This window comes from Epinephelus moara, chromosome 5, assembly GCF_006386435.1.
Source record: "Epinephelus moara isolate mb chromosome 5, YSFRI_EMoa_1.0, whole genome shotgun sequence".
Classification (NCBI taxonomy): domain Eukaryota; kingdom Metazoa; phylum Chordata; class Actinopteri; order Perciformes; family Serranidae; genus Epinephelus; species Epinephelus moara.
Window position 1 is genome coordinate 15,932,136 of NC_065510.1, and position 9,783 is coordinate 15,941,918.

Here is a 9,783-nt window from a genome sequence, read left to right on the forward strand (position 1 = left end):
AGGCTGTGTGGGGGGCAGGACAAAAAAAGTTTTCCTGCATAAAGGGCAGCTTAGAGGACACTTCATCACATTTTCTCCACTAGGAGGACACTCTAGAGGGCACTTCATTGTGTTTTGTCTAGTGGAAGGGCACCTTAGAGGACACTTTATCACATTTCTCCGCTGAAAGGGCATCCCAGAGGGCTCTTCATTGCGTTTTCTCCACTGGAAGTGAACCCAAGAGGCCACTTCATTACATTTTCTCCACTGTGAGGGGGCCCTAGAGCTCACTCTATTAAATTTTCTCCACTGGAAGGGCATCCTAGAGGGCACCTCATCACATTTTCTCCACTGTGAGGGGACCCTAGAGCTCACTTCATCAAATTTTCTCCACTGGAAGGGCATCCTAGAGGGCACTTCATTGTGTTTTCTCCACTGGAAGTGAACCCTAGAGGGCACCTCATCACATTTTCTCCACTGTGAGGGGACCCTAGAGCTCACGTCATCAAATTTTCTCCACTGGAAGGGCACCATAGAGGGCACTTCATTGTGTTTTCTCCACTGTGAGGGCATCCTAGATGGTACTTCATCACATTTTCTCCACTGAAAGGGGACCCCAAGGAGCAATACATTACGTTTTCTCCACTGGAAGGGCATCCTAGATTGTACTTCATCACATTTTCTCCACTGAAAGGGGACCCCAAGGGGCAATACATTGCGTTTTCTCCACTGGAAGGGCATCCTAGATGGCACTTCATCACATTTTCTCCACTGAAGGAGCGCCCTAGAGGGTACTTCATCACATTTTCTCCACTGAAGGAGCGCCCTAGAGGGTACTTCATCATGTTTTTTCCACCTTAAGGGGACTCTGGAGGGCCCTTCATCACATTGACTCCACTGAGAGGGCATCCCAGATGGCACTTTATCACATTTTCTCCACTGAAGGAACCCTAGAGGGCACTACATTGTGTTTTTTCCACAATAAGGGGACCCTGTGGTAGAGCACCCTAGACGGCACTTCATCACATTTTCTCCACTGAAAGGGCACCTTGCAGGAAACTTCATCACATTTCTCCACTGGAAGGGCACACTCAAGGGCGCTTCATTGCGTTTTCCCAACTGGAAGAGCACCCTAGAGAGCACTTCATCATGTTTTCTCTGCTGAAAGAGCAACCCAAGAGGGCATTTCATTGCATTTTCTGCACTTCATCTCTTTTCTCTACTGGAATGCCTCCGTTTAGGGCATTTCATTATGTTTTTCTTCAATGAAAGAGCTCCCTGGAGGGCATTTCATCACGTTTTCTCCACTAGAGGGGCACCTTAGAAGGCTTTTTGTCACATTTTCTCCACAGAGACGGCATCCGAGAGGGTAGTTTATCACATTTGTCATTCCAAGTTCCAATCAAGTTCAGTGCACAACACATCAACTTATGTTATTATTTAGTGTTATTTATTTACCCAGAGGCACAGAAACCAACCAGTGCTCATATGCTGGAATAACACTGTGGGCACCAGGTTTTCTGTGTGGCATTTTATTAAACACATCTATATTTAGGAATATGCACCTCGTGAGCTGCAGATACCTGGAACAAACTTCCAGGAGATCTGAGAGTGGCTTCAACACCTATTGCTTTAACTGTAAATCAAAGTTTTCCACTGCTTATACTTTGGCTGTTTTCAGATCTGAACTTTACATTTTGTTCTCTCACCTTATGTAAGCACCTTGAATAGTGATGTATACAAAATGTGCAATACAAATGAGGCAGTGTTGCTTGTTCCTGCTGTAGCTTACACTGGGAAACCTCAGGAAACTATGGACAGAACATAGATGAGTAACAGAAATTGAAAGCACAACAGTGGCAGCTGAGGAAATATGAGGATTTGGACTGTGGCTGATCGGTCTTGAAAGGTGTAACTGTCATCTAACAAGCTAAACAAGGCTCCAAATGATTTACTGATCAGACTGATGAGGAGATGGGAGGGAAATGAAGCTGATTTTCCACACAGAAACTCAACAAACCACATGATGTTTGAGACCAATAGCAGATGGTCGAGCACTGAAGGGGAAGCGTGTGAAGGACCTGATTTCTGACCAGCTGGGTCCAACGCAAATGTGACACTTTGTTTGGCAGTTTGGTTTTGCAGTGAATGAACCTGACAACATTTGTAGTAGAAAATTTTAGTAAAACCATGCAGTTGTAGCAATATGTGCATCATTTAATGTTGCTCCACATACCATTTTTACCACTGCTCTCTGTTGTCACCATAACCCTGATCAGATATACACTCATTAATTCTAAATCAGCTATTTTTCATTCAGTTGAAAAATCTCCATTTTGTGGACAATGGTTGAGGAGTGAGTCATAGCTTATTATTTATTCAACTGGCCTCGGAGCATTTTGTGCCAGTGTCCATGCTGCTTACTGCACTGCCCTCTGTGTCACCATGAACCTGACCAGATTAGAGGCTAAACAGGCTCCATAGCTCCAATCCTACAAGGATTACTTCTCTGTCTGTTTTGTGCACAAATGATTGTTAGGGGATTCATAGCTTTTGTGATGAATGCCAGATGACTCATTTTGGAGAGAAACATGATGGCTGACAGTAAGTAGCAACCACAAGCTCTGGCAGTAGTGTTTCTGATGCCATCTATGTGCCTGATGAGTGGACTTCACAGCTTGTGGCCCTCTGCTTCATTTACTGGACCCAGAGTATCTATATTTGGACAGCAGGTCGGAGATGAAGCAAGCTGAAATCTCTTAGTAAAGTTAGTAAGCTAATGCATATTTTCATTATCATCTTGCCCACTAATAGTTTTCAATCAAGTAATCTTTTGTAATATTCACAAAATAGTGAAATGGCAGCATGGAGGTTCAGTTGTTAGCAATGTCACCTCACAGCAAAAAGGTCCTGGGTTTGAATCCACCAACTGAAACACAGCTATTGAAATTGAATGATGGGTTGAAATAGTAAAAAAAAAGGCCATCACAAATTCCTAGAGCCCAAGGTGTTGCTTTGGCCCAGTGTTGTAGTCATGACCAAGACCAGAGCATATAACAGCCGAGCTAGTCAAGTCCTACACTCCATGACAAAGTTCCGTAAAAACCATCGAAACCTTAGGCATTTCTCAAACTTACAAACGCATTTGAAGTGGTCGGAAATTTGACATCCAATGACAGTTATGATGTTAACCCATGTATTATACAATGCACAGGCAGTTTGGTGATATCACAGCAGTTGTGGCCTTGACATAAAATCCAGACTCCTCTTTGTGTAAGACTGAGACAAGACTGAGTAACAATGAGGTTAACTCCAACACATGACCATCAAAAGGTGGTCTTGGGATTAAGACCAGTCTCAAGTACAGCAATGCTTTGTCTAACCAACAGTTCAAAACCCAAAGATATTCAAAGGCAAAAGCAGCAAAACTTCACATTTACGAAGCTACAGCCAGGGATTATTTGGCATTTTTCCTTGATAAATGACTATGAATGACAATCAAAATGTTCATTTTCTGTCTATCAGCATTTTATTGTTGTAGCGCTACAATCAAGGCAAACCTGTTTTACTGCAAAAACCACTGGAATAGTCAGTTTTTCCAAATCACTATTGATATGAATTGAATAAATAGTCCCTTTAAACAGTGTCCGCTGTGTTCTGTAGGTTATCCTAAGTAAACAGGACAATGATTGTGGTAAGATTTATTTTCTTAAGCTGCTTTATATTTTTTTGTTTTCCACCTGAAGCACAACAAGCTGTAAACACAACACTGACATATTCTAACTTATAAAGTTGACATGGCAAACACGTTAGCCAACAGCTTTGCTTATTACACATCCAGCACACACATATCAACATTTGCATGTTTGGTGTTGTGTTTATTTCCACCTGATAGTCCATTATTTACTCATCTTTTAGCTCTTCTTTAGTATTACACCAACTACTGAAGCAATTGTCCTAATGCTCCACTATGTTCACCAGCTAGCCACCAACTGCTGTTTGGTGCTTGGCGGGTAGCGTACAGTGGGTTGGTCAGAGCTTCTACGGTGGAAATAATTTCCTGCCATAGCTGGAAAATAAGCTGATGAGAGCAGAGTTGTGGGCCAGACAATCAAAAATAATGAGCTAAAATGGACTAAAAGGCTCTTGAAAGCTGACGGAAGCTTCGGAGTTAGATGACAATCCTTTGTGGATTCATAACAGCGGCCACTTTCACAGTATGTGTCGTCTTTTGATCCATTGCTTAAATGAAAATATCTTTTAGTGCAGTTTTAAATGTTAGTAATTTATTCAATCATTTATTTTTAGCTTTGAGACAAACACAATTTCCTGATTCATCCGCATTGTATCAGGGTGGCAGCTGAATCCCCAGACACAGATACTGTATCTCAATTAAAACCATAAGCATATGCAGGACAGATACTGCTTGAGATAAGTGATCAATTTATTTATTAATTTTTGTGGAAATCCGGTGTACTGACCATACAACATTCTTTTTCATCTCTAGCTTTCATTACAAAAACTGTATCTTCTTCAAGTGTTTCAGCATCCAGCTATGTTGGTGGCCGCTTGATGACACCTTCGTTTGATGAATTAATCTATTAAGAAAATGATTTATCACATTACTAGTATTGTAGTCTAACGAGTCGATGGATTTCACTGTGTCATTTCCTGTCTGCCCATGAAAACAGCAAGGAGATCAGATATGGTCTCTGTGTGACTAACAGATCTCACCATGGTGGTCCTTAAGTACATGTGATGTGAATGATATTTCAATTACAGTATAAGCTTATCTTCCCTTTTGCAATTGCATCTCATAATAGTCTATTATCCACGGCTTTTCATGCTTGATTATTAAATAGGATTTCAAGGCTCCACAGGAGTTTGCCAGCAGCAACAAATGAGGCAGAGAATTGAGAATTGATTTCTTATTGAGCAGAGAAAACACCCTCCCTCCTCAAGCCCACTGAGCTAGACTACACTCTCGGATATACATGACAACTTTATCCGAGCCTGTCATATTTCATTGGGGTTGTTTTCCCATAAGAAACAAAGAAATGGCGATGCAGACTTGCCGTCTGTGGGCTTTGTGATGCAGTGGTGAGTGCTGGTCTCTGTGGGGAACCGCAGCGGTGAAAGCAGAAAGCCTCACTGCTGAATTATGAGTCCCTTAGCCCCAGAGCTTTTATTGTAACCTTTATGACACACAATATACACTGGCACCCACGCAAGCATATGCACAATTGTTCACACACCCACGCACACAATCAGACGGAGGTGCAGACATATAATCTACACACTGACCTAGGCACGTATCTATGTGTGTATACTCATTCATACGTACACATTCATCGGCTAAGGCACAGGGTTTGCCGTGTCTATGCAGTTCGGTGTAATGATTCAGCTCAATGACCTGCTGTGTACTGTATATGCCCTTCAGGGTTGAAACATGAGCATTGTGGAGGAAACAACAGTCAGTGTTTATCTGTAGCTTCCTTTTATTAGAGAAGCATGGTTCCTTCATACTGTACACCATCTGCTTCTATGTGTGGATGACCCGAGTATCACGGATAAGCGGGAAGGAGCTTCCCACGATTGGTGCTTGAGATACACAAGAAGGACTGTGTCAAGATTCAACCTTGCCCCCTACTTTGTAACAGTTTAAAGGAAACACATGGTTAATTTCTCCAAGCATGTGGGTATGACAGGCTGAGCCATGGACAAGTTGAATTTCATTATGAACACCAGTGCTGCTTAGTAAGCATGTGCAGACTGTAGGCCAGCCTCTGACTAGTCTAAGCACTGTTAACACACTTTGACCCCAGCAAGGTGTGTCACAGCGTGCAGTCTGCTCCCCTGCTCTCCCAGTGTTCTTTTTTTCACTTTACCTGCCAGCCACTCCCATCTGATCACCCCATTCCACTCACCTGCCTCCACAGCTGCAGCTCAATAGCATCAGCCCGGTATTTAAGCCTCTCCAGCACACATACTATTTACCAGATTGTTCTTCGCCCACATGCAAGACTTTCCAGCACTTCTTACCATCCTGATCTCCCATTATCAACCCTGCCTTCCTCTGACCTGCCTGCATTGTTCGTTTCCTCGTAAACTCACCAGCCTGATGTCCCAACCATGAGTTCTGCCTCACCCCCAAATTCCACCAGATGCGTTCCAGCTCCGTCACAGCTGCGGCGCTCTGGAGCCCTCCGCAATAGATACGCAGGACTTCTATTTTTGCCGGACGCCGGAGCACAACGCAGCAATTCAGCACAGAGCAGATTGTGCGGGGCAGGAAGTCATGCACAGAAACAAAATAAAACATCCGGTTAATATTCAAAATAAAATACACAGTGTTCACTGCGGATCATATTTCCCTGCACTACACCTTGAAAACGTCATAATGGGCGGAGGCAGGCCTGAAGTCAACAGGTCAGAGGTTTTCAGATGTCATTTCACCCCGCTGACACCATGGACGAGGAGATGTTACTCATGGAGGTGCACCGAGATGTCTTCCTACTACTCCTCTGGTTTTGTGGTTCTGTTTATAGAAACTACATCTTGTTACATTGCGTGAATTCGCGAGATCTCGTGGGTCCTCGTGACTCCCGCTGTCCGGCAGAGCTGCACTGCTCCACACAGCAAACGCAGCCAGTGGGTGTTGACGGACGGCGGAGCATGCAGTGGATGACCAGTGCTGCCGTTCCGCAACGGACACGCATCCAGTGGAATTCCGGCGTCTGTGTCTCTGGTTTCCGTCTGCCCGTTGCTGTGTGGTGTTTTCCTGTGTGGTGTTTTCCTATGACAATGTTTCAGCGTTAATGTTCCCACCTGTTTGCCAGTTGCCTACTGCAGCTCTGTGAGATGCCACACGCTGTCTTGTGTGTGTGTTTTCCTTTCACCTACCTGTCAGGTCCTTGATCCATCACCTGGCTTCTACTTCCCTGCTGCTCATCCCTCATTCTTCCTCATTGTTCACTGGACTGCTCTTCTGGTTCTGGACCCCTCACCTTCTCGACCACGCCTCTCTTTGTTACCTCTGCCTGCTAACGAACTGAACTGTTCAGGTCCGAAGACTCACGACCCCATTCTCAGCCCCACTTCCGGGTTCGGCCCGGTCTGTTCCCTGGCCCCTGAACCCAGAGACTGTGTGTGGGATCTGAGCCCGAAGAATGAACTGTTACTTAAATATCTTCATCAGCTCAAGTTCCTGTTTACTCGGTGTATAAATAAAGGTCATTACCAAACTTTGCTGTCTGTGCTGCATCTGGGTCCAACACATACCCGTCACAAGATGACTGCATGGACACTCTTCCTGAACATGAGTAAAGATTTTGCTTTGTAACCATTTTTGATTGGCATATCAGTCATTCCAAGTGTTTATCCTTTTTGTGGCACAGTCAGTATGTGGATAGAAATCAGGCATACCCTTAAGGTTCGCAATGATGGATGCAGCATCAGGATTACCCGTCTCTGAGCAGTTCAGGCCTTTGCATAGATCCGACAGGGCAGCTTCTGCACTCACCTGTGATGGAATGCAGACAGCTGTGATAATGACCAATGTCAATTACCTCGGTAGAGAGTGTTGTCTGCATTTGATTTACAGTAACTCCAGATCAGATGACCAGAAAAAGAGAAAGTGTTTTAATACTCCCACTGTAACACCAGCCCTTATTCACCCTGAAGTGCATGCCTTTACCTTTTTTTCTTGCCAGTGTCTTCTGTTCTGTCAGATAGTATATAAAAAGAGTTACCTGGTTGAATGGCACTCTCCAGTATTCCAGGATTTAGCCAAGTTTCGTTCAATCGAAGGACATTACAGTCACTAATATCCTTCTGGAAACTAATACATGCACAGATGTTGTCTAGTTTTCTGTCCAACACTTACACTTATACACATACATTGGCTAGCAGAATGCTTGGCAGACAGGATCCATATGGCTGGTAGCCTTGGTGCCTCCTCCAATGTAGAGATGGAAGGAGGAGAGTTTACAAAGTGGTGAGTTGACCATGTCCTATCCTGTTGAGTGACTCAAAGTCTATATACTTGTGAAAACAGATCTAAGAGCATCCATCTGCATGAATGTGTGGTTAAATTTAGCGGGGCTGTCATAATCTTAACCAAACCATCCTCCCCTAACCTAGCCTAATCTTCTAGAGAGAATCCCTTTCATTGTTTTTCTTATCCATATTCAGCCCACACATTACGGATCCATTGATTAGAAAGCAACTAGTAAATGGATGTACGTCACGTCTAATTACAACAATTAACACATATTGGAAAGCTTTCTGAACACACTGTTTACGAAGACAGAAACACCTCAGTGCACAAAATTTCTGTAACCAGGTGCAGAGAGGAAATATCATTTCAAGGATGCAATGGGCACATAATGACCCCAGTGAGTGCCAATACCACTCAGATAAGATAGCTTCTTTGTTGTCCTTTTACAAAGAAATGTGTTGCTGCAGTCGGTACAGAGCCTCACATAATAATACATGAATACATTATACACCACACCATCAGCTACATGCACATATATACACACATCTACACGTATACACATAGCATCTAATAATTGCTGCTTTGTTTTGTTTACTGGGGCAGCTGTGGCTAAGGAGGCATCCTAAGGAGGCTAAGGATCATCCACTAATCAGAGGACCGGTGGTTTGAGCCCCGACTCCTCCGGTCCACATGTCAAAATATCATTTAGCAAAATACTGAACCCCATATTGCTTCCAATGGCTTTGCCATGTGAGTGAGTGTGTGTGAATACTTAAACCGAGTAGCAAGTAGCACCTTGTATGGTAGCCTCAGCCATTAGTGTGTGAATGTGTCTGTGAATGTGTGAATGTGACATGTAGTGTAAGAGCTCTTTGAGTGGTTCAGAAGAATAGAAAGAGGCTTTACAAGTGCAAGTCCATTCACCGTTTAGTGATGCTTTGGCAAAGGGGACAAAACTCTTGCCAGAGTGGGATCTGCCATGCCCATCTCCAGGCCAGGGATCTGTATATAGAAGCGGTGTAAAGAATGGGTTGAGGGGTGCTTTGAGTCTTGTGCTTTGGTGTGTGCTCTGAGCGTGATGGCTTTACTGTTAAGAGATGTTGGGAGTGGGGAGGCTAATCATTTTGGAAGCAGTGTGTGAGGCAATTATCATAGTGAAGAAACAGAAGACCAATAGAAGAGAGTGGGTTGAATTATGCTTTTGTAGAGCAGCAACATAAGGTTAAGGGAAAGTGCTTTGAGTTTTGTGGATGGCAGAGAGTCTTTGTTGGCAGTGTGCGTGGATGTCAGTGGTGTGTTGTTCAGAGTTCAATTTATTTTCCGGGACGAGCCTGACATATGTGAAGCACCCTCTCGACAATTTCATTATTAAAGCAGGTGAGGTTGTGGGCAGAGTTATGGGCTCTGTTATGTTTGCTGAAAGTGTTACTTAACAGTTCTTATGCCTTTGTTACATTCAGCTGCAGGTAGCTGTTCATGCAGCATTGTGTGCAGTGGGGGATGGAGTCCTAAATAAGCCCAAAATAGAGTTATTGTTATTAAGGAGTGCAAGTATGGCAGTGTCATCGAAGTTTTTCGAAGTTTGTGATTATGGGTAAGGGGCTGATACAATTACTGATGTAGAGGGTAAAGAGGAAAGGACTCAGGACACAGCCTTGTGGGGCTCTGGTGGTGGTGATGACGGTTGAGGATGTTACAGTGCCCACTCTCACTGTTTGTGGTTTTGTTGAGAAAGCTGTGTACCTAATGGATGAGAGGTGGGGGGTTGTTGAGCTGGTGGAGTTTCCTCATCTGGTGGCACTCAG